The sequence below is a fragment of the Dromaius novaehollandiae genome, chromosome Z (genome assembly GCF_036370855.1).
Source record: "Dromaius novaehollandiae isolate bDroNov1 chromosome Z, bDroNov1.hap1, whole genome shotgun sequence".
In the NCBI taxonomy this organism is placed as follows: Eukaryota; Metazoa; Chordata; class Aves; order Casuariiformes; family Dromaiidae; genus Dromaius; species Dromaius novaehollandiae.
In genome coordinates, this window is record NC_088132.1 from 69201800 (window position 1) to 69225227 (window position 23428).

The following is a 23428-nucleotide window of genomic DNA, read 5'->3' on the forward strand; positions in this document are numbered from 1 at the left end:
ATAATGCCATAGATTTAGAAAATGTTCTAGATATAATCATTATCCATACACAGTATTTTATAAATAAATATTCAAGGATATTCCTTGTAGAAAGGGATACGATGCCAATTTTTTACAATCTGAGGTTCAATTCTCCATTGTCTTGTTTTTTTCAGATACCATTCCACACTAAAACGCCTTCAGAAGCAAAACCAATCTACAATCTTGTCTTTCCCTCCATTCTCTTTCCCTGTTCAGTTATATTAATTGACTGGTTTACCTGGTGATAACCTAAACCAGAAAGGTTCTTGTTCAAAATCAAACACCTTTTTGGAGCTGTTTGTTGAAAACAAATTTCAACAGTGTGAGATGAGTACACGGTAGATTTAAACCATTCCTGATCTAGAGAGGAAGCATTGTGTGTGCTCTTTGCCTCGCTATACAGGATGCAGGCCAATAACAATCGTGCTCCCCCTCTCCTTATACACATATTCCCCTCCACTGGATGATCAGAGACCTGTTTTTTAATGTTCACATAACATGTAAACTAGAGAAATAATTACTGGCAACCTTATTCTACAGCATCTTGTGCAATGGGATACATTATTTACCAGGAGACAGAGTGCTGCCGCCTTGCTCACTCAGAAACTTGAAACCACTCTCTACCTGTGATGACAGATTTATTAGTTATATAACTGGATAAGAAAACCACAGATTCTTTACATTTTATAGAAGGCCCATTTTCTAAATAACCACCACTGAGTGAGTACTAGAAAATACTACTCCTCTTTGTGTTCAGGATATTTCCTATTTTGCCCAGGAGCAACTCAGTAGTTATTTGTGTTTTCCTACCTCCATGTATGAGTCAACGCTTATTTACCTTGTTACCCCTCCTTTTCTGACTTCCTCGGAATTAGTCTTTCTGCGGTCTTTTAATGTATTTTTACCATAGTATTAGAATTGCAACATACAGTTTTCAGGTCACAGGTGGTTATGACAGCCAGGAAAACGGAAGCTATCACTTTTTCACTCATTTATTCAGTGGATATGGGCTTCCCATCCCTAGCATGGGGCCTGCACTGGTTCAAATCTTCCCTCTGTTTGCAGAGACTTATGCCCACTTCTTTACAGAGTTAAGCCCATTTTCTGGAAGAGAGGCAAAGCTGCGCATCCCACCTGCTCCTGTGACTGGCGCTACAGAAGGTGCACATCCGCAAGAGGCTGGGATGGAAAACTCTGCATAAACATTTAGAATGGATGCACTCAGAGTCATCGACAAGAAAGTATTGTAATTATAAATGTTGGGTGACCATAAGTAGAGGAATGCATACTTAATACTGCTCAAAATAAACAAAAAACTGACACATATATCACTTTTTGAGACTTTGAACATGTCCTTCAAAACTCTGTTACTTGCTTTTCACTACTTGAATTAGATTTCACTCTGGTACAAAGAATTAACAAATCACTACTTGTTAACAGATTGTCCTCCTTAGCAATGTCACATCTCATCAACTGCCATGAAAAACGAGTCATTATTTTCCTATTATCTTTTCTAAGCTTTACGCTATTTTTAAAAAGAAAATACGTAGTTTTTTAAAAAATTGTGAAAAATGTTTATAGCTGTGCTGCTGCTGAACTATTCTGTTCCAATTAGGAAATGTTTCTTCAGTACATTTGCACTAAAGACAGCATGTTCCAGACACTGTTTTCTGCTTCATGAAATAACAGCCAGCAGATAACAGAACTCCAATGAAATAAATTAAGACATTGAAGAATATTTAAAAAGACATGTATATTGCAGAAGAATGAGCTATCATCAACCAATCTTGATATTTTGCATAAAAGGATACAGTGTTCTAGTCTACACCAATTCCAAAGTTGACTATATAGCTGCTGTTTTATCAATACTTAATTACACGCTATCTATCTATATTTTTTAGGAAAAAATGTTAAGAGTTTTTCTCAGTATGCGCATTGTTTCTGGATAATTTGCATAGATGTAGAAGGCTGTAGATGCAGCTCTGGGTCCAGATGAATCATTCAGAGAGCATCTGTGGAGGAGGTGAAACAGAAGCTTTACCCACTTGGCATTCTCCCAAGCTGAGGAAAGCTCCAGCTAGCCTGTGCCTACTTGCATGAGTGCCACAGGGAATAACGCCCCTATGGTGCCACACAGGGATGCTTCTCCCATGGCTTCCTAGAGGCCAGCAGTAGCATTCGTGGAAGACAGCGCCTACCAGTGGACCATTAAACATCTAGCGTTGATCCAGATTAACCGTCTTTTGTCACCAATGAAGGATACTAAACAGAAAAAGAGATACCTACCAATCCCCACCCCCACCTCACCCAGAAAGAGAGAGAGAGAGAGAAAGACAGACAGACAGACAGACAGAAGAGAGTTGAAGAGAGTTGTAACAAATCCTGGACCATAGGACTGGATTATCACCTCTAGAGCAGAAGAGAAAACATCCATTTCATTCCGCAGTCACCTTCTACTGCTCTGAAATAACATCTTTTCTCAAGAAATAACATATTTCCCTCAGATGCAAAGCTTCTCTTGACTTTGGATCAACAAAAGCCAGGACAACAGCAAACAAATCCCTGTTTTGTGATCACTGTTTTTTCCCTGGATGGAAAGTCATCCTTTTTGTCCCATCCTTTATGGAAATCCTGGGAAAGGGCTGAAGGTGTCCCAGTATGAATTACGGAGCCAGAGTCCTGCCTCTATTCCTACTCTATCATAGCTTTTGGGGTAGTCTGGGCATCTTGCATGTAACCTAGGCCTATGACCAAGCTGCTGTCTTGCTTTAAATCCAGTGTCATTCCACTTCCAGGTCTAAACAAAACCAGGTAAAAACATTTTCAAACATTTTGTTTGAATGTACAGCAATAATGGGAACAGGGATCAGTTTCCTAATAGGAGAGATTACAACTAGTGTTCATATGTAAATAAGTTAAAAGCAATTTATGAAAAAGAAAATGCAAGATATGTGCCATAGGCAAATTGGTTTGAGTGTTCTTCCTTCTGAATCGGACAGAACTAGCAATGTGCTAATGCACTGATAGAAAGGGCAGATGTGCTGAAGATTTTAGGTATAAACAAACTGTAAATTCAAATAATATTGAATTAACATTCTGCAAAGGGAGTCTGTCAGGGAAAAAGGAGCAGAGGAGGGACAGGAAAAGGTAGAGTGTAGATGAGGAGATAAGGGAAGAATAAGTAAGAAATATGAAGGAAAGAAAGAAAGCAGAGACCAGAGAGACTGCCTAATCAACCACCGGGCTGTATTCACTGTAACTAGCAGAGTCCCTCATGAACGGCTACGACAGTACCATTTGCACAGATAAGGTTCGGAGTATTTAACTTACTTTCCCATGTGCTCAGCACTATCCTGGTTCTCAGCACAGCCTATTGCCTTGGGTTTTGGGCCACTAACCTTGTGATGTTGCTTCTAGACAGAAACTGGCTCGTTTGCAACTGCATCACAGAGTGAACAGCTAAAATTTCAGTCTATCTGAAGGGGTGACATACCCATAGTTAACATCCTACTTTTATCCTCTATTTAATGTCAACTAAATTTCCTAATTTGATTCTTCCACTTCAGGCATTGTAATGCCTGAAGGTCAAGCACGGTGATTCTTAGCTCTCTCTCTCTTTAATCTGACTACCTGCTACACAAGTGAGTGTTAACATGTAAACGTCGACTGCTCTAACCCCACAAACACAGTAATAGAAGCAGTTTCTGAAAATAGCTTTGCTTGTTTTTTTCTCAATAGCTTCTTGTTAATTTTTAGACATGCAGAGCAGTAAAAGACAGCCAATGAAAATCCGGTTCAACACCAGAAAACCAGTTCTGGAAATGACTGCACAGATTGAATGAAGCACTGTGATGGAACATTTTACTCAACAGAGAAATAGAAAAACAGGAAAAATGCAGTCCAACATACCACAAAGAGGATATTCAATATCACATTTTGGAAGACATGATTTTAAAAACATGGTTCTTGTCTGTTCTTACTTGAAACTCAGAAGACCTTTCTAAATGGTTAGGTGGCATCGTTCTGTTAACAAACTGGCCTGCAATGAATGGCCACGGCTGCTCAGTGAGCCTATTCAAAAGTTCAGCTGAAAAATCACAAGCTTTAGATGGAGTGAGACAAAATTACACCACTGTTGTTCCCTAAGCCCTAAGCTAACTCACAGACCTTCACCTAGGTGTTGATTTAAACAACTTTAACATTGTTTCTCCATTCATCATTTGGCAGTTAATTCTACACAGACAACATACACTTTAAATTGCATGGCAAATCAAGGACTCAGATATGAAAACTAGCAAGTGAGATATTATATTGCAATGCAAAATTACACAGTGGTCTGGCTTTAGCTCCTTGTTTGACTGTATCAGTAAACATAACCATTAGAAAAACTCAATTTATGAAGAAGTGTTATGAAGAACATATTTTTATTTAGACGTATTATTCCTTTTAATTCAACAGAGAAAGCAGACTTTCTTAATTATTTTTCTTTCAGCAGGTTCCTGAACTCAGTGCATTCATAAAGCACTCATGCTGGTAGGGAATGTTTTTCGATCTGATTCACTTTCTAATTTGAAAACATCAGTAGTGCTTTAATGCATTCTTTCTGCTGCCTTTTTATTACCTAATTCTTTTTTTATTACCTAATTTCTATTCTAATGCTGAGCCATAATCAATATATGGATCAAAAATTATGTCTCAAAATGTGTCTTTGCCAACACCACTACCACCTAAAGCTGGTAGTGACCTGTTCAAGAGAAAAGCAGCAAGCCAAATCAGCACAAGTGCTGCTAAGTAAACCTTGTAAAATGGGCTGAAATTAGTCTCTGTGTTTGTTAGTCTCAGTTTTTCATTGTATATTATGGAAGATGTAAAAAGAGTGTGCTGAGCTCAAGAGGTGACACTAGAAGCTCAGCATCTGAATCTCCCATTGGCTCCATCTGGGGCTCTGGGCAATTTTATGCTCTGTTTTTGAAGAAGAACATGGAATAAATATTCAGATTATTACCTCAAAAGATTGCTCGTAAATGTAATTGTATCAGGTCAAACTCATCCTCTATATTACCCTGTCACAGTTAATCGACAGATGACTATGGCCTAGTAGATCTAAGTCTACCTTTACATTAGGGTCAGAGAGCTTGAGCTTCTTCACTGTCAAAGTCCTCCTTGGACATAGTTTCCAGCGGACAAGACCGATGGTTTTCAAGCTCAGAAGATTTGTATGGGGAACCAACATGCTATAGCCTTGCCACTCAAGGCAAAACAAGGAGAACTAGGTGAAATTCATTAAAGATGTATTTGACTTTGATAGGGCCAGAATTTTACCTCAGATTCTCATTCTGGTTTTGTCACTTCGTCCCTCTGCCATTGCGTTAAGAATCTAGTGTAAATGCTGATGTTAAAGCTGATGAAGCATTTTTGTGGCAGTGGAGTAAATATCAAGTTCTCTCTTTCCACTTTGAAAGGATCTGCTTCTCCATAGTCCTCCATAGCACTCTAAAAGCAGACTGAGGAATAGGGCTTCATTATGCATGAGACAAATTCAGTCTGGGCCCTAAGAAGCATCTCTGTTGACTGAGGATTTAAATCATGTTAGATATTACTTTCTATATGACATATTGTGACAGAGTATCTAATAAGTGCTACTGTGACATTTTTCACCTCACTGTGACAATTCCACCCTTAAACTGCAATTATAAATTAGTGATGTCCTACATAAATGGAAGCAATTTGGAGAAATTACTGTACTGATTGCATACAGGAAAAATATCCAGGATGAGCCAGATATTTCCTTCTGGAAAGAAAGAGTGCTATATTTTAAAGATAAATGTTACCCTACTTATTTAAGTACAAAACAACATTAATAGCTGTTATAAATTTTATTTGAAAAAGGAAGGCTTTGATGAAAGCAACAATGTTTTTACTAAGGAAAATGATGAATTCTCAAGAATATTAATGCATGTCCTTTTTCCTATTTAGCCTGATTCCATCAAGATAATGGACTGAGAAACAGAAGACTCTCCTGACTGAATTATTTGTGTATCTTGTCTGCACATAAGCAGAGTTAACAAGGTGAGTGGAAAGATCAGAATGAGAGATCTGGGCGCTGGCAAAATTTGGGATGCGTATGGGTATCTGGAGCCAAAATGTGATCCAGGTTTCATGCATAACTCCAGCCTCTACTGTTTAATACAGGATGGGAACCAAAATATTACCCTGTCAAACCATAACCGTTGGGGTTTTAAAAATCAGATCCAAATTCTTCAGGCCAATTTCTATTTGAGTCACAGTAATTTTAATATGCTAATGAAATTAATTCACCAACAGAATGTAGTTAATTGGATATATTTCCTCTGCTACTGATATCTTGTCTGTGTGCCTATTTCTTCCACAGCATAGCCAGCAGGGAATTCAGGGTAAACACTCATTATCCAGAGCAAAGTGCCAAGACAAACTGAGAAAATAATTAGCATCAGGCAAAACACAGACAATCTTCAGACCCTGAACATTCAAAGAACAGCCTCCAGCTTTGTACGAATTATTACAGGATTAAAGCTGATACTTGTTCCAATAGAAATAAAGAAAACAACAAGGAATGAGGTTATGAGTCCCTGTAGAGAATCAACACCTGCTCCTGACTTTTCGAGTATGAGAAACAGGAAAGTAACGTTTATTTAAATGACTATGATGAGACTGAATTGTGGCTAAACTTCTAAATGTTATTCAAATGGTTTAAAAAGGCTCTGTTCATCAGGCTGGCTGAATAAGGAGCTCACTTATGTGTGGGAATAATACATTCAGTTATTCTTCCTGATTTCAAAACAACGAAAAGCCTGGAATGCAGAGGAACTGGCTCGGCTCCACTGCACAGAGCAGCGAAGTGGAAGGATGGTCATTCAGACCCACCCCGTCTCCCTGAAGCACAACAGATTTTCATATAGCTGTGCTCTGCTGTAGCAGCCTGTAAGGGGTGACTGCACGGCAGCATAAATACCAAGAACACCGGCCCTCCCTCTCTGAGCATGCAGATTTCAGCCTGTCGCCAATTTTCCTTTACGATCTATGCATGTTGATCAAGATTTATCCAGTTATCTTGAGAGGGTCAAGCAGTTGTTCAACAGCCTAGCAGATACATCCAGGAACAAACAACTTGGCAGTCTTCACAAATTTTACCGAGCCGTTTGCCTCTATGTGCCACCAGATCATTACTTTTGGCACCATTTCCTGCAGAATTAGTTGTTTTCGTAATTTCCAAAAGATCGGCATAAAGATAAGGTGCTTTAAAGCAATAAATATGTGCCTTTTTGGCTCTTAATCATGATAGATACATTCACTTTCACTGTGATTTCTGGATCAATAGCCAACCTTCCTGGAATACAAGTGACTGACTCCAGTAATTTTCTTCAGTAGATATCCAGCTCCTTTTATTAGGCTGTGGCTATTACAACACAATAATTCCAGCCTTCACCTAACATGTGACTTTCTAGATTTCAAGAGAGATATTCTTTTTCACTATCTAAGCATCTTTTTATTTCCAGTTTGGTTCTAATACTCTTTAAAGAGTCTGTCTACCTAATTACCCAGTAGAAGAGAAAATTTTAGTCTTGGACGATCATTGTGAAGTGAAACAAAAGCATTTCTTATTTCATACTGCTCCACAAAATCTCGCATTCTTGCTAAAAGAGCTATATGCTGAATAATGAAAAGACAAAAAAAAGGCTTGCTGTTTACTTTTCCACACATCTTTGAAAACTTTACAAAGACTCTTTTACTCTATTTTACAGGGCCAGGACATAGGAGAGAGAAAAATGGGAAACTGAACTAGAGAAGTGACTTGGCTTGCCTAAAATCCCAGTTTCCCGAAGCAGAGATACAACCCAGCTCATGGTGATTACCCAAGATAGCAGTAACAACATAATACAAATTCTTTCATGCTAGGAATTTAATAGATGATGAATCTCCTAAATAGAAATCTTGCTCCCAAAAAGAATCAATGAAAACCATTACAACTAATGAAAATTCTGGCTCTGGCACCTGGTTTGTAATGGGATTATGTAGGAGACAGCAAAGCTAATGGGTAAGGACAGTCCCACATCAGCTTTGTCCAACTAGGAGTTGTTTGGACATGAGCTGGCAACACACAGGGATTAAGCCTGAGTAGGAGGGACGGCCATCGGGGATGGCCATCTGCCCCTCAGCTATTCAGAAACCAAGTCAAAGAATGAGCAGGGATAGTAATGCGTGGATGTTGCAGGTGTACATTAACTACAACCATACTCAAAACTTCTCAGTCCTGATGCTCCTGCTTCAGCTGCTGCTGCTGCTATGTGCAAGGTGACATTATCTTTGCCCAGTATCTCATCTAGCAACCTTGTGCTTTGATTTACTCTCTCATATCCTCAGTCTTTTCATGTCCAGATACCTTTCTTTCATGTACCCTTAAAAGCCAATCTCTGCATCAAAATCTCTGTCTCTGACTGGATCTTATCTTCTTTTTCTAGGAGACTGAAGTTATAGATTCAGAGCAGAGAAGGAGAAAGAAGAAAGAAGGAGGCTTTGGTGCAATAGTCAGTCCCTAAATTATAAGACGCCATCCCTGTGTGAAGTAACCAGCAAGAAGACAAATGTGATTGGGCTGCCTCAGAAGAGGCCCAGTAAAGACAGTGAGATGCTCGTGGCTTTGGACAAGACACTCATGAGGCCACACGTATAGTATCAGGCAGCTTTGGTCACTACATTCAAGAAGGATGTAACAAACCTGGACTAGCTGCGTTAGGTAAGCAAATAAGATCTTGAGGGGAATGAAAAGCCTCTCGTTGCACATATACAGCATACAATGGAGCATCATGCAGCAGTTCCTTGACTGTTCTGGTACATCCACACTGCAACAGCAGGCAGAGGTACTAGCAAGATCCAATGCTAAGTACTGTACTTCAGTTAACAACCTGTGTTTTCCTCAGCAAGCTAGGGTACCAGCGCTATTGTCGTATTTACACCATTTCAACAAATCTGTTTCAGCTTACAGATGTCTGTTCTTTGCTCTGCTTTGCTTATCTGAACTCAAAGACCTCAGCTTGTTTACTTAGCATAATTTTTGCTCAGAGGGTGAATATAATTGCACTCTGTAAAATCAGAGGAGGAAGAAAGAGTAACAGTTGGGAAGCAAAAGATCTATTTAAGCTACAAGGTGATGTTGGTATAAAAATCTACTGCTTGTCTAGTATCAAGAGACATATGAGGTGTGATGTACAGTCTTAACACGTGAGTGGTGAACATGGTCAGAGAGAAACTGGAGTGTTTAGAATCACAGAACTGTGGGAAGGAGACAAGGAACTGAAGGGTCCTGCAGAGAGCACCTGGTCCTCTCCACAGCCTCTTTTGAGATGTTCATCTAACCTGTTCTTATAAACCTTTGATCACAGAATCTCTGCAGTCTCCCCAGGTAATGCTTTGCTCTACTTGTTCTTCAAAAGTTTTTTCCAGTGAGTAATCTGAATCTCCTTTGCAGCAGTTTAGGCCTATCACATCTAACCAGGTCCCCAGGGCCATATGGAACAGTTTGTTTCTTTTTTTTTTCCCCAGTGATCTTTTACATATTTCAGACCATTTATTATATTTTCTGTCATTCTTCTCTTCCCTAGACTAAAAAATCCCAATTCCTTCAATTTTTCCTCATATCTCAGGTTTTCCATACCTCAGATGAAACAAGGGTGATCTCCTTGGGGGTCTCCAGCTTGTTCACATATTTTTTTGAAGAACAAAGCCCAGATGGGAACATAGCACTCTGGCTGACGTTCTGAAACAGCTCCCCATTCTCACTAGCTTTAAGGTAAAAATTAAAATGTTTTGGAAGGACTAGATAACACATGTGTCTGGGGCTTCATGAGACTGGCTTTGCTAACACAGTCACTTGATGTCTTTTCTCCATTTTTCTCTTGACATTCAAGTGGTATTCTGGCTCATGATCTGATATGTTTCTGAATGGCCATTTATGTATTCCCAGTTTTGAAATAAAAAAATTACTTGAATTTTGAAAGGTAGACCAGCAATTTGTTGTTTTCTTAACTTTCATACAGAGATCCACAACCTTACCATACGATATAATTGAAAGAGCTGTTACCTAACACAAGTGGTAAAAGGTAACAATACAACATCTGCTAAAAGACAATCCAATAACCTGCTTTGGAGTATTGCACCTTCTGGCAGCATTTGTTGCTAGTGAATGCTCCAACCGCTTTTTACTATGTACAGATGGTCAAAAATTCAGTGAAACATTTTTTCCTATGGGAAAGTGCAGTTTCACTGAAAATGAAACATTTCCCCAGAATATACTGATTGATGCTTTTGATGAAATCATACCACAATAACATTGCTGTTTCCATAAAGAAAAATATATTAGTCTCACTAATATATTAGTTAGTATTTCAAATTGACTATTGATTGTTTACACAATTATAACACAATTACATTGTGTTAATATTGTAAAAAATTCATGTCATATAAGCTATCTTCATGGTTCAGCATCGTCATCAGCCACTTAGAAATCTGACACTCTCAAAATCAAACATTCCATGAGTCATAAATTTTGATGTTCAAAAGGTTTTGCTTCACTGGAAATCTTTACTTTCTGTTCCAATTTTGATTGGAACAAATATTTTTGTACTGTCTGAATTATCCACAAAATGGAAGTTCTGGTTTCCAGCCACCTTGAGTTGTAAGCTTTCATGAGAAAGCATCGCATTAGGGAATCTTTACATTGTCTCTTGAATGTCTTGTGTCAATTACAAGGCATGATATACATTCTTCTACAACTGCTGTGCACTATTAATTCAATGCAAATCTAAATACATTTCTACATTAATGAAATCCAACTTTTTATCCCTGCAGATGGCTTGGGTGGTATGAGTATCTGTTATTTAAGACCACATGTTTTGTCACTGAAGCTGTTGCCACTACAGAGTAGTTTAAGCCAAGCTAACCCTGGGCTGCCATATGGTCACACCCTTGCCATGTACCAGTAACAGCATTCATGCAGTTGCAACATAAGTCAAGTTAAGGTGTTGATTTATTCCTTCTTTATTGTTGTTGGGCTACTTTTCAGACACTTGAACTATCTGAACAAGCTGACTGTTCAGTTGCATGAGAATATAGCTGGTATTAATACTTGTGTGACTGTTTACCATACCTAACATACACATCCAGTCTTGCATATAACCTCTTCCTCAATGAAACAACTGAGCCAACGCCCCAAGAATCAACTGTGTCCTAAATACCAGGGTAGCTAGGTCAAGTTTTATTCTCGTTAAAATCTGCAGTAAATTTTATTGTATGGAAATACAGTTATAAATATACTTTCCTTTTCAGCATAGTCTTTCTAAACAAAATGCAGATAAAAGGTGAGTTGTCTACTAAAGAGGAGTGCAACATAGCTTTGCCACAAGCATGTGGTAATAAAACAGACTGAGGCCTAGTTTAATCAGTGTTGATTCTCTAGCAATAGCCACTCTCCTTATTCCGAAACTGTTATTATCTAGCAACTGAGCTATATTTCTAATTACATCTATTTTTTTGATGTGTTACAGAAGCAGCTGTCAATCTGCTTCCCTTCCTACCAGTCTGGATATTTGTACTTTGTCACAAATACAAGCTTCCTGTATTCAGCTCTCAGCCTTTTCACATTTACACTGGCAATTCGCATCATATGGATGTTCCGATACATGTCCTGGTCCCTCCCTAAAATCTATCCCTTATTGGATGACAGCTACATTCTGTCCTGCTCTACATCAGTCAAGCCTCAGCTTATTTCTTCTCCCCCACTTGAATTTTTTTTGCTGATCGCTCCTGTCCTTTCTCGTAACCATTTTATTCAAGTTTTTATTTGTCTGAGTTGTCTGAGCTCTGGGGGCTTAACTCCTCAGGAGAGTTAAGCTGAAGTCAGTGAGCCTTCTCCTCAGCTTAACTGTATGCATGTGGCTGAAACAAGTCCAGAGAGCTCAGCAGCTCTCAGGGCAGCACCTCCAGCACGTGCATTAATATCTAAAATGCCTGTTGCATGATAGGAAAGTAGGGAGGGGGAAAAATGAAGGCGGTCTTCCCTGTAGTCCTCAAGTATCAAACTTTCACTAAAGCCATTGAAGGGAGCCTAAGCATGCAAGGTGGCACAATACTGAAACCCATCATACCAATATTGCAAAATATTCCAACATTCATTCGTGATTATCCAACTTTTTTGTATAACACAACAGAAAAACTTAGATACTGGTTCTTTCCCCCATACCCAAAGGGCAATGATGGCATATTTATTATAGCAATTTATATCAGTTGTGTACACATTTAAACCAATAAAACATCCTGCCAAATATTCCTCCAAAGCCAAAGTACTGCTTGTGAGAAGTGATAAAAGATTGTACTAAATATATATATAACACATATTTTAAACAAAGCCTTTGCTGAAGAATCCAGATATTTCTTTTGATGTTATATAATGCCTGAGAGTTAATTATGATATCTAGCTGTGTCAGTCAGATACCTGACTGAAGGGGCTTCAGTAATTAATCCCCTTACTGAAGGCTTCTAATTTGACTGTGTTTACATTGGACCAGAGCCTGACATAACACATTAGCTCAAATGTAAATAACTTGTTTGAGTTTGGTGGAAGGAGGGTGGGGGGAGCGTTTCTTGAAAACAGTTTTTTTAAGGTTGGTTTGTTCAGTTTAAATTCACATTTACATCATTTAGATTTTTTTCAATTTTAAGGAGAATCAAACAAAAATTATGTTGCCTATCTCAATTTCCTAACATATTACTTTTAACATAGAGCTGGTATTTAGTACCCGCTGCTTCTCAAAACATAGGTGGTATCAGAGAAGTCTCACCTCTTACAAGAATGCAAAAGAAAATGTCAAAAAAAGGTTGACAGATTGAACATTTCTCCATTAAGAAATATGTTCTACTTTTCCCTAAAAGTATAAAGCTTCTTAATCATTGAAGAGACAAAAAAAAATATATTGGGCTAAATTCTAAGATGTTTACATTTTTTGTTGTTTGATTTTGCTATCACTTATAGCACATAAAGTGCATTGTTAGCAGTACTAGCACTTTCTGATAGCTTTTCTTTGTTTTGGCAGTTCTCAGTGTACAGGATCAAAAAAAATATGTTACAGTGTTCCAGTATCTAAGCGCTAAATCCAATCCAACATGCAAAATCCAAGTAAACAAGGACTTCCCTACAGCCTACATCAAGAAATTTAATTCACCATTTCTTGCATACAAGTAACCCTTAGACTCAATTCCTATGCAAAGAATCTCACCTCTCATTCTTTTTTCTGAGGTTTTCTGGTTCCCAAAGTCACCACCATGCTTTTTGATGGTTGCCATCATGGCCAACACACTAGGAACAGGGCTGGGAATCTCCAGAGTTCACAGTACCAGCTGGCCTGGCTTGGGTAGAGCCTTGGCTCCAGGAGATTCACATCTGCTATGGATTCAGCATGGAGAGGGATGTTATAAAACACAGAGGCAGTTGTGCTATTATAGATCATTTATACACAGACACTCACTATGTTATTTGCTCATGTTTACTCTCAGAAAAATCTTTACTTGCACAGACAATCACAGTGATCCTATGTGTGTAAAAGGTAAGGAGGAGTTGGAGTTTTATAAACTACTGTCACCATGGCATTATTATTTGTATTAAGTTAAGACTGCAACTAGATTGACATTTTGATATATTATGTCATGTGTCCAAAGGCTCTGTCCCCCCATTACCTGCACATGTACCTTTTGCAATGCACCCCATGCTCCCCCATCTGATGCACAAGAAAAGGCTGAGAGAGCTGAGTTTGCTCTGCCTGAACTAACCTAATCAGTGTCCTCAGCTACCTAACTGGTGATTACAGAGAACGCGGAGACAGACTCTTCTCACATGTGCACAGTGAAAGGACAGGAAGTGACGGACACAAGCTGTAACATGGAAAGTTCTAACTGGGCATATTTGAAAACAAATTCTTCATTGAGGGTGGTTAAATGTGGGAACGGGGGCCCAGAGAGATTGTGGGATCTCCATCCTTGGACTTACTCAGAACTTTATTAGAAAAGGCCCTGAGCAACCAGATCTGACTTTGAAGCTGGCCTTGCTCTGAGCAAGTGATGAGACCAGATGGACCCCAGAGGTTGCCCTATGATTCTGTGATTTTCCTTTGTGTGAAAACTGGAAAACTAGGGAGAGGTGGTGATGGCTAGTTTATTCTTGGATTTTGTCCTGAAAGAAAGTAAGAATGCAGTTGGCATGTGTGTCTCAACCTAGGAGCTGGGAAGCAGCTCTGCAAGCTGAAATCACCAGCCTGAGCACAGCCCCTGGAGTTACAGGACCCTGTGTCCCAGGCACTGCACAGAACAAATAGCCGCTACTCCAGACACATGCGAGCTGTGTACAAGCCAACAGGCACACAGGTGAACACAAATGAATAGGAGAGCACAAGAATCACTGAAATGATATTGGCCAGCATAACAAACAAAATTCACAGCACTGCAACATTTTAACTTTTGTCACGTTTTTACTATGATAAAGAAGACTCTTACGAACGATATAAGAGATAGACAGTGAGGTTGTTGAGCACGTTCTTTCATGGAAATATTTTCAAACACCAGGAGTAACAATGAAGCAGATGTAAGATTGGGTGTGAGAGGTCACACAAAATAAAAATCGCTGCAAAAGCTTTTAAGCTTTACCTCTGAACCTAGAATGAAAATTTCAGGTCAAAGTCACCTAAAAACAACTTTAGATGACATTTATCATGGTCTTTTTTGAAGTTTTTCTACTTAGCCCTTCAACTTGCTTTTTGAACTAGAACCAAGAAGTCACAGCATACCACAGAAAGAAAGGCCTGTCCTCAGTGTGACAGGACAGTTTTGAAGGTCATTGTATTCTGAACAAGTACCCAGACTTTTGGGCGTTATTCCAGAAAGGTCAAACCATGAACTTAATACCAGCACACTGAGTTTTATGCAGAGCTTCCTACTGACTGGGTTGGGATCATGCCCACACTGTTTAATCTAATTTTTTTTCAACACATAATCCCAGCAAGTACTTAGATGGTATTAACAAAATTTTCCAGCGACAATTTGTTCATCTGATAGAGTTTAATAAATATGCCTTTCCTTGAGGACCAAGCAGGTAAGTCTATTTTTCTAGTAACACAGCTATAAACACAGAATCTACAGTCCATTATTCCATTTTTGAGGAAACAGGCTACAAGTTTTCTTGATTAGATGAAGCTTCTTACTGGAAGCTATAGGCCCTTACTGAAGTATATCACAACTGCCATAATGTAGCAAAGATGTAATGTAAACTAGAATAAGTGAGGAAGGGTCACCGACAGCCAAGAAGCCAAGATGGGTCATCATCTAATCAAGGAAAGATGCCAGATTGCTTTTCTCATTAACACACCTACACAAGGTCTTGGTGTCCTTGCAATAATCCCAGAGAAGCTGTAAACTCTAGGCTGAACAGACCAAATAGGGGCAAGTATTTCCACAAAAGGATATAGCCATGTAGCTGCAAATTTTTATTAATAATTTCCCTGCTCACCAACATTATATAATTTGCTCAGGCTCAGTTCACCCAGCTTCTTTCCACTTGTGAACTGATTTTATCAAAGCAGTAAAGACAGCAGTGTGATAGGAGGAGGTACGCAGTGATTATGGTGGCTACCTAATAGATTATAATAAACAATTCGGTCCTTAACGGAGCAAAACTGCTACAGATTTGTTAGCAATCAGTTAGCACATTTGCATGTTTCAGTGATTATATTTCTTAATGACAACAGAATTTGAACTTTTGCTTCCAGTCAGGTATGTTAGTTGAACAGTCGGGTTGAGTTAGTTGAAAAAATAAGCTTTAGGACTCACTTTCAGAAGAATCATTTCAATCAAAGACAAGAAATTATCTTCAAAATTCAGCTTTATACAAGACCTGGCAACTAGTAACTTGTACTCCAGTTTTTCTTTGATCATAATCACTGGCAAGTGGAAAACTCAGAATGCCTTTAGATGAACACGGTAATGCACTCATATTTTCTTCCAGATAGCTTCTTTAAATTGTCCCTTAGGGGACAACTGTTTCTACAAAAAAGACATCTGACATCTAGCAGCTTGTCAATGTATAATAACAGTCCAAAACCTAAAATTACTCTAAGCTGTGAAGCAGACTTTTAGTGCTATCTTGATAGATGGTATACAACAACGTCCTAGACTGCAAGATGGAACATATACTGTACAAAGGAATATAAGTACTAAGCAGGCTATATATAAACTACTGTATCCAAGAATAATGTATTTCCTGTTCCCTTTGGTTCAGAACTAGCTATGTGCTCCAAAGACACTCCAGAAATGACAGAACATTACAAAAAGAAAAAAAAAAAAAAAAACAGTCCTAAATTCATCCAATGCTGGATAGTGAAGGCCCTGCAAACAACTGGAACATCCCTTTCATGAACCTGAACTTGGAGGAGTTAACAAAAGCAGTTCCAGCTTTCGGCTTTTAAACTCTCGATCCAAACGTGCTTCTGGACATACAAAAGCTGCTCTTGTTGCTCTTTTCTAAAGGCAAAGGAAAGATATTCTAGCTTTGTCCTACAGGATCTCTCTACAGTGTATGAGACTATTGGTCATCAACTTCTGACATCACCTTTGCGTATTAGATTTCTCTAATTAGCTTCTCCTGGGCAGTGGTGCGGATTGGCAATGGGAAATAGGGAACTACACTCCTGTACATTCTCTAACACGAATAGATACTGTTTTCCATGTTCCCCCTCATAATATGAAGGTTAGCATCATAGCTCAAATATTATGTGATATAAGTTGATTAGATGCTAAGACAAAGCAGCAGAAATATACCCAAAATCAGAATGTTTTGGAATATTATGTGTGTTTTCTGATCATAACTACTGAGATGCCCACAACAAGTGATATGAAGATGATATATTTACTGTTGATCTTCTAATATCTGGGGTACTGTTCTGGGAACAATATGGAGACATCTTCAGAATGCCTATGTTTCGCCTTCTGTGGTACATAGGAACATTTCTAATGAGTTTTATTGCTATCAATGTTATCTTACTAAAGCACAGCTTAATGAAGAAATCTTTCAGGACACTACAGCACACACAATGCATTAACATTTCTACTGCAGTGAAGACCCATTTTGTGGAGACACCACTATGGGAACAACAAAGTTTTATCATTCCCTGGATCCTCTACAATGGGTTGTACGGGAACATGGGCATTATGTTATGAAAACAAACAGGAATTCCATAAAACAAAGGTGCCAGAATCTACTCTGGGGAGATAGCAGAAAATGATCCTTTTGTTGTGTAATTTGCTCTTATCCTACATTTTGGCAGAATGAACTCATAGTTTCAGACTACATTCAGTCTATAAACTGCAGGGTCCCTGTGGATAATGTCCCTTATGCTCTGAACTCTAGTAGGTTCTCCCTCCCCACCCGCTCAACAGGAGTATGCTCTGCAGCAGTTGGGAAAGGAGCTCATAGCTGAGGGACTTTACAGTCTTCTGGCCAGCCACCCACTTCAAGCAGAACATACAATACACACAATCCTGCTATCGTCTATCACATATATCAGAGAAACTCTTATGTTTTTTCATAGCTTATATTTTTTACTTACGCCCTTCTACTTCTGCTGCTCTTAGAATTTGTCCTGATTCAGATATGCCTCAGGAGCAATATTACACATTCAATTTTCAAATGTCCTGCTTTACTTAGTACTACAATTTGTTACTATTGCCTTGAACCAAGCAGAGACTTTCCACTATTCTCTTGTGCTTGCCTGAAATGACTGCATTGTTATCTCCTGATCAGAGGTATAAATTGGGCACAGCAGAAGACTAGATTTGAAAACTATTCTCAGTCTTAATTTATGTAGAATGGTGTGTAAGGTCATTGTTTCCAAGCCAAAATGCAATTCCCTGATAGACCGTAATTTATTAGGTTGTTAAGATGTAATGAAAGAACTGTTTTGAAAAAGTCAAAGGTTACTTTTAATGCCTATTTTCTCAGCATGTACATAGCTCATATGAAGTCTTACACATTATAATATTTTTTAAAAAATAATATTTGTATGAAACTTAGTAGTGGTGAGATGATAAGGAAAAGCTGCTTGTAAAAAGAAGTACCAATGAAAATATCATTTGCTTTTTTCTGTCTTTTTTGTGGACATAACTACAATTGTCTTAAGCCTGCAGCACCGTACAGATACAGCCATGAAGGATGTTGCCTAGGATACACATACTAAACTGGTCTATTCATATTTTGCTTGGAGGTTTTAGCTTTAAATTAATGAATTTCCAATCCCACCCCAAAGTATCTCCTATGTATCTTTATCAAAATGCTCTAAAGGGATGTATATGACATCTCTGGAAGACATTTAAAACTGGGAATATTCAGCAGTCCCGCCAAAAACTTTGAATGGAGTGGAGAAGGGATGTGGCTATCAGTTTCTCATGTAGGGTCAATGAGAAGTCACCAATTTGTCTAGAAGGCTCAGATCTACTTGAGTCACCTAATGGAGACCACTTGAATCTCTATTACCTACTCAGGAAATGAAGGGATCCTCTTGTTACTCGGTCCTATAAACTAGACACTGTACATACCCCTTACTGGCTATATATGCAACTCTTCACTACCCCCACATGCGAACACTCGTGTTCTCCTCTGTGGTGTCTCTTCTCTCTAAGTGTTCAGAGAATGTTTATTCAGAGGATTGAGGTAAAATGTATCTGTGACTTAGCTGACATAGATCACAAAACAGGAAACTGATGGCAAAAAGAGTCACTTTCCATGCCTGGGAGCTTTTCTAAATATGAAATCAGGTGATTTGGGTATTTCTTCCCCAGAGCTTTCCAAAGCATGGAAACAAAACTGATGACTTGCTAAATTAGTGAAATGCCTTTTTGTTTTAAAGCTAGGGCATTCTGTGGTAGAACAGCTTGATTTCTCTTGTCACTACCCGAATGTTTACTCTGCAGAGCTTAATAGCAAACATAAGATGCCAGGGTATTGTTGCAGTTCTTTGACACCCTCATCTGATAGAAATACATTTGAACTACATTCTCAATGATAAATATAGCCAGATTATGCCTCTTTTGTCTTAGAGGAGGCTGATGTTTTATAACTAACTAGTTCAACATATTGTAAGGGTGCTAGATCTGTAATAAATCATTTCATGTTTCTTACAGTAAGTAGCAGTTGGTTATTTTTAGAGTTTAGAAAATTTATATAGGGGTTTTACTACACTAAGAATTTTCTGAGATTAAAAGGCAATATAATTTACTTTCCAACAACAGAGTTTAAGCTCCTTTTATTTTTCAGGCTCTAACACTGTGAGAAAACCTGAATTTAAAACCATGCCTACCGGACTCAGACATGTGCAATATAGGCAACTGATTACCTGAGCACAGCTGAATGCTTCTGTCAGCAAAGTAAGTTTATTTTCAGGTACTGCCAAGAGATCGTTTACCTTAGTTGTCTGTTTACAGACAGCCAGAACAGGACAGCCACATTTTGGCATGCAAGTGTTGATGTTCAGAAACGCAGCTTCCATTATCTTTGTGCAATCTGGAGGCTCTCAGCACTTTGAATGTTCAGTACACTTACCAAAGTGCCAAAAGAGAGAAGAGAATGTATATATCTAACTTTAGAACCCTGCATATGCAGTTTTGGCCTCAGTTTAGCAGAAAGCTTGCAGCAGTTTTAGATGGTATCACCATTTACATTTCAGTTCCTCTCCCTAAAATAAAATAAAAGGCCAACGCCTTTTGAGGTTCATGCTGCGATAAAAAAGACTAATAAAAGAATCTATTCAAAATAACCCCGCCAACGCAGAAAGATTTCCCTCCATCATGGCAATTTGTATTTCCATATATAAAGCCAAGTCCTGCTATTTTTAAAGTACTGCTAGGAGCTCATACTAGGCATTAAGCAAGCAAGCACCATGATTCCACGAGCCAGATTTTTCACGTTACCGTGGATCTCTCAAAACAATGCCAAATCTACTCCTCCAGCAGAAACGCCCTTCCAAAACACGACCCAAGAAAGGCTGCAATTTAGTGTTTGATTGCTCCTTGGCAAACGCATCCTACTTCTTGTGAATGTCATAATATGCTACTTAATTGTGAGAGATAAAATAAAATCTATTGAACAATTGAGTAACAGCCAATTTGCCAAAAATGATTTCCAAGTTGATATACAGCATGTTAGAATATACCATCACAAATGAATATAATAAACGTGTCTAAAATTCCACTTCTTATTTTCTGTTTTTTTCTATAGTGCTTATCTGTCATAAATGATGGATCTCAGAGGACACGTTGGGGTTTGAGCCATTTATCGACAATCAGCAGTGGGGAAACAGCAGTATTCAATGAACGAGTTGCATTGTTCTACTGCTGCAAATGAAGTTGAAGAATTCAGCACCCAATTCGCTTACGGTGACTCACCTTATTTTGGACTTTAATATATTGAAGTGACAAGAAGACCTACCAATTCTCTGAGAAATGTGTGAGATTATAGTTGTGGGAATGTTTTTCTAAAAGTTTTTTTTTAGGTTCTATTTCATACTTTGTGTTTTCCAAAGTCATAAAAATCTGAGCCGTGATTCATCTAAATGCCTCTGAAGACTTCAAAAATACTTATTTTGAAGAAGTTGTTATAATACTTGTCTATAAAACTGAACTAAATTTTAGCACAGTGCTCAGCCCACATTGGTTTATAATTTCGTATAGGAATATAAGCTTTAAGAATATTTTCCTAGCTATGCCTGGTTTGAAGGTAAACAGAAATATTGTCCAAGATTACATTCTCTCTGACTGTATGAGAGTTTCACTTTGATCCATTTTGCACTGTGGGAGATCATTGTCTTGAAGGCAAAATATGGTTTCATATGTGCTTGAGCCAATGCAGAGATTTGAATGTGAGGACAGAGATTTCAAAAGGACTCTGCAGTCCTGTAACACTGTAAGCCAGTACGGACAGCTGCAAGGGAAAATGCTCATGACTGTATGTCTCACTGACCAGACTACTTGCTGTGTTGTGAACTGTTTCAGTTTGAATGCCAGGCACCAGGACCTGCACCATGCCAGTCCGACTGTCATGGATGCTGGGGTTACCACCAGCTGGGCTCTGCCTGATAGAATAGGATGTACCCCATGACTGGCTGCTGTATAAATACAACCTTTTTGTTCATATGATTCTTTGGGGATCTTGTAGAATTTTTCTATAATGTCCCAATTTGAGTAGAAATCTTTAACCAATGGGAGGAGTCATCTGGGAAACACATTTTTCAAAGTTTTTCCTATTATCTAGGTAGGTAAATCCATATAGGTTGCTGTGAGACACAGCCAAGATGGATAACTGTGCTGGTGCTGGTCCTGCAACTGGGACTGCTGAAAGTGTACACATCAAAAATCCCTTGGTCCTTTCTGAGAAATATCTCACCCATTCCAGTACTCTTTCTTCACTGCTTAATCTTTTCAGATCCCGGGATTCAGGACACATGTACTGTTAATGATTCTTCCCATTCTTGATTAGTTTTGTGATTTGGAACAAAACCTCTGTTTCTTCTCTCTCCATTTCTCCCCATTTTAAAAAAGAAAATACGGGATGGGCTTTATTTTCTACCAGCCCTTATGAAATATGTTGGCTTCTGCAGTTCAATTTCCATGGTTGAAAAATCTGTGAATAGACTTACTCCAAGAAACTCAGAAATGCTTTTCTGATACTGAAACTATCCAATGATTTTATATGCAACATCAGCATCCTTATTTGGCAAAGAATCTATGTTTAATAGACTTGAATAGTTTGAACAATGTAATTAAATTAAGGCTTGTCATGGAAAAGTGCTCCACACAGCAACAACTCAGCGGAAGTGGACAATTATTTTGAAAAATTCAGTCAGCAATGAAAAAACCCTTTTGCACGCTCTTCACTTAGCCTTGGCTCATATCACATGAAACTGTGACCTTTAATGAGGTGGTTCCAAATGTGTGCTTAAAAATAGCGAATTGACAAGCAAGGTCATAGGTTATGAGTTGCAATGCCCACATTCCTTGTATTGCACATGATCCATTGTGCAATGACAACAAAAACTAGTGAGACCCACTGCTTGGCTCTGTAGACACTAGTTTTGCTACTTTTATTTGGCATTTGAATTCTCAATGGGCTTTATTGAGGCTGTGCTCAGCCTCAAAGAGTTGACAGACAGAGATTTTTAATTTCTTGAATAAAAACAAAACAAAACAAAACAAATACTACTTTCTTTCCAGCCGGCTTTTTCCCCACTAAGTTTTCCCACAGCTCTAATTTTAAATCCTGCGATATTCCCCGCAGAAATGTTATGGATTATTCTATTAAACGAATTCAAAAATAATGACGAATGTTGCCCTGTGCTGCCATTCTTACCACCCTATAGTGAATCTGCCATCAACTATCTCCCTCCTGCAATGACTCTAGCTACAGCATGCTGTGTTAGGGACTGAATCCCCTGGCTTCTCTCCTTCTTCTGTGCTTGGAAAGCCATGCGGAGTTATTAGCCTTTCCAACACACAGGGCAGATATGGACCCGTGCTTTTCACCACGTACGCTGCCCTGACTTTACGCCAGCCCATCCCAAACATATGGTCCTACACACAAGCCTTGTTATGGCAACAGCAGCCTTTCTGAAGCTGAAACTGAGGCCTAAGCCACTTGGCTTGAGCCTAATGAACACACAAATCTAGTTCTAGAATCCAAAAGTAAAGAGTTTATTTGTCCAAGCACTATGGAGGTCAAAGGGAGAATAAATTTTTTGGAGAACTAACCCCTAAAAGACTTCTACTGTTTGTTCTTTAATTTTCTCCCCCCTCCAAAAAAACCAAACCAAACAAACAAACGAAACACAAGGATTCTCTCTTCAGTAGGACAGCCATCTAAAATGGTCTGTATCTGAGCAGGCACTGGGTGAATTCTCAAAAACTAAGGCAGAAGAATATTTGTCTGCGTTGTTACTGTGGCCTCACAGAGCAGTGGTTTCTTCAAACAAAACAAAACAACAACTTCAATAGCAGTGAATGCGAAACAGGCCATGGGAAAGTTTAACTGCCTGGAAAGTAGACAAACTAAACTCTTTGAGGCCAATCAAATCCTTGTTTCAAAAAAAAAAATTAACTTTATAGAACAAAAACAACTCTTACCAGTCTGGAAAGTACAATAAAAGCAGTGGTCCCTTCTCCCCCTTCCTAGGTCTCCCCTGAAATGCCCTGGGTTTCCAGACAGGGCCTTCTGCACAGAGCCCCTCTGTCACCAGATATTGGCAGCCTCTTACTGGCTGTCTCATAGGTCTGCATGAGCCAGACTAAT

The 23428-nt window shown here is 38.7% G+C and overlaps 2 long non-coding RNA genes across 5 annotated transcripts in view; one reads left to right on the forward strand and one right to left on the reverse strand.

Annotated features, from left to right (window-relative positions):
- The window catches only part of LOC135324782 (uncharacterized), a 142931-nt gene that overhangs the window by 96569 nt on the left and 22934 nt on the right, over positions 1-23428 (reverse strand). The gene's annotated exons all lie outside the window — the stretch shown is intronic.
- Positions 9242-21460, forward strand: LOC112983598 (uncharacterized). Its single transcript, XR_003259264.2, has 3 exons — positions 9242-9460; positions 19406-19515; positions 20366-21460. It is a non-coding gene; the product is annotated as an uncharacterized LOC112983598 (long non-coding RNA).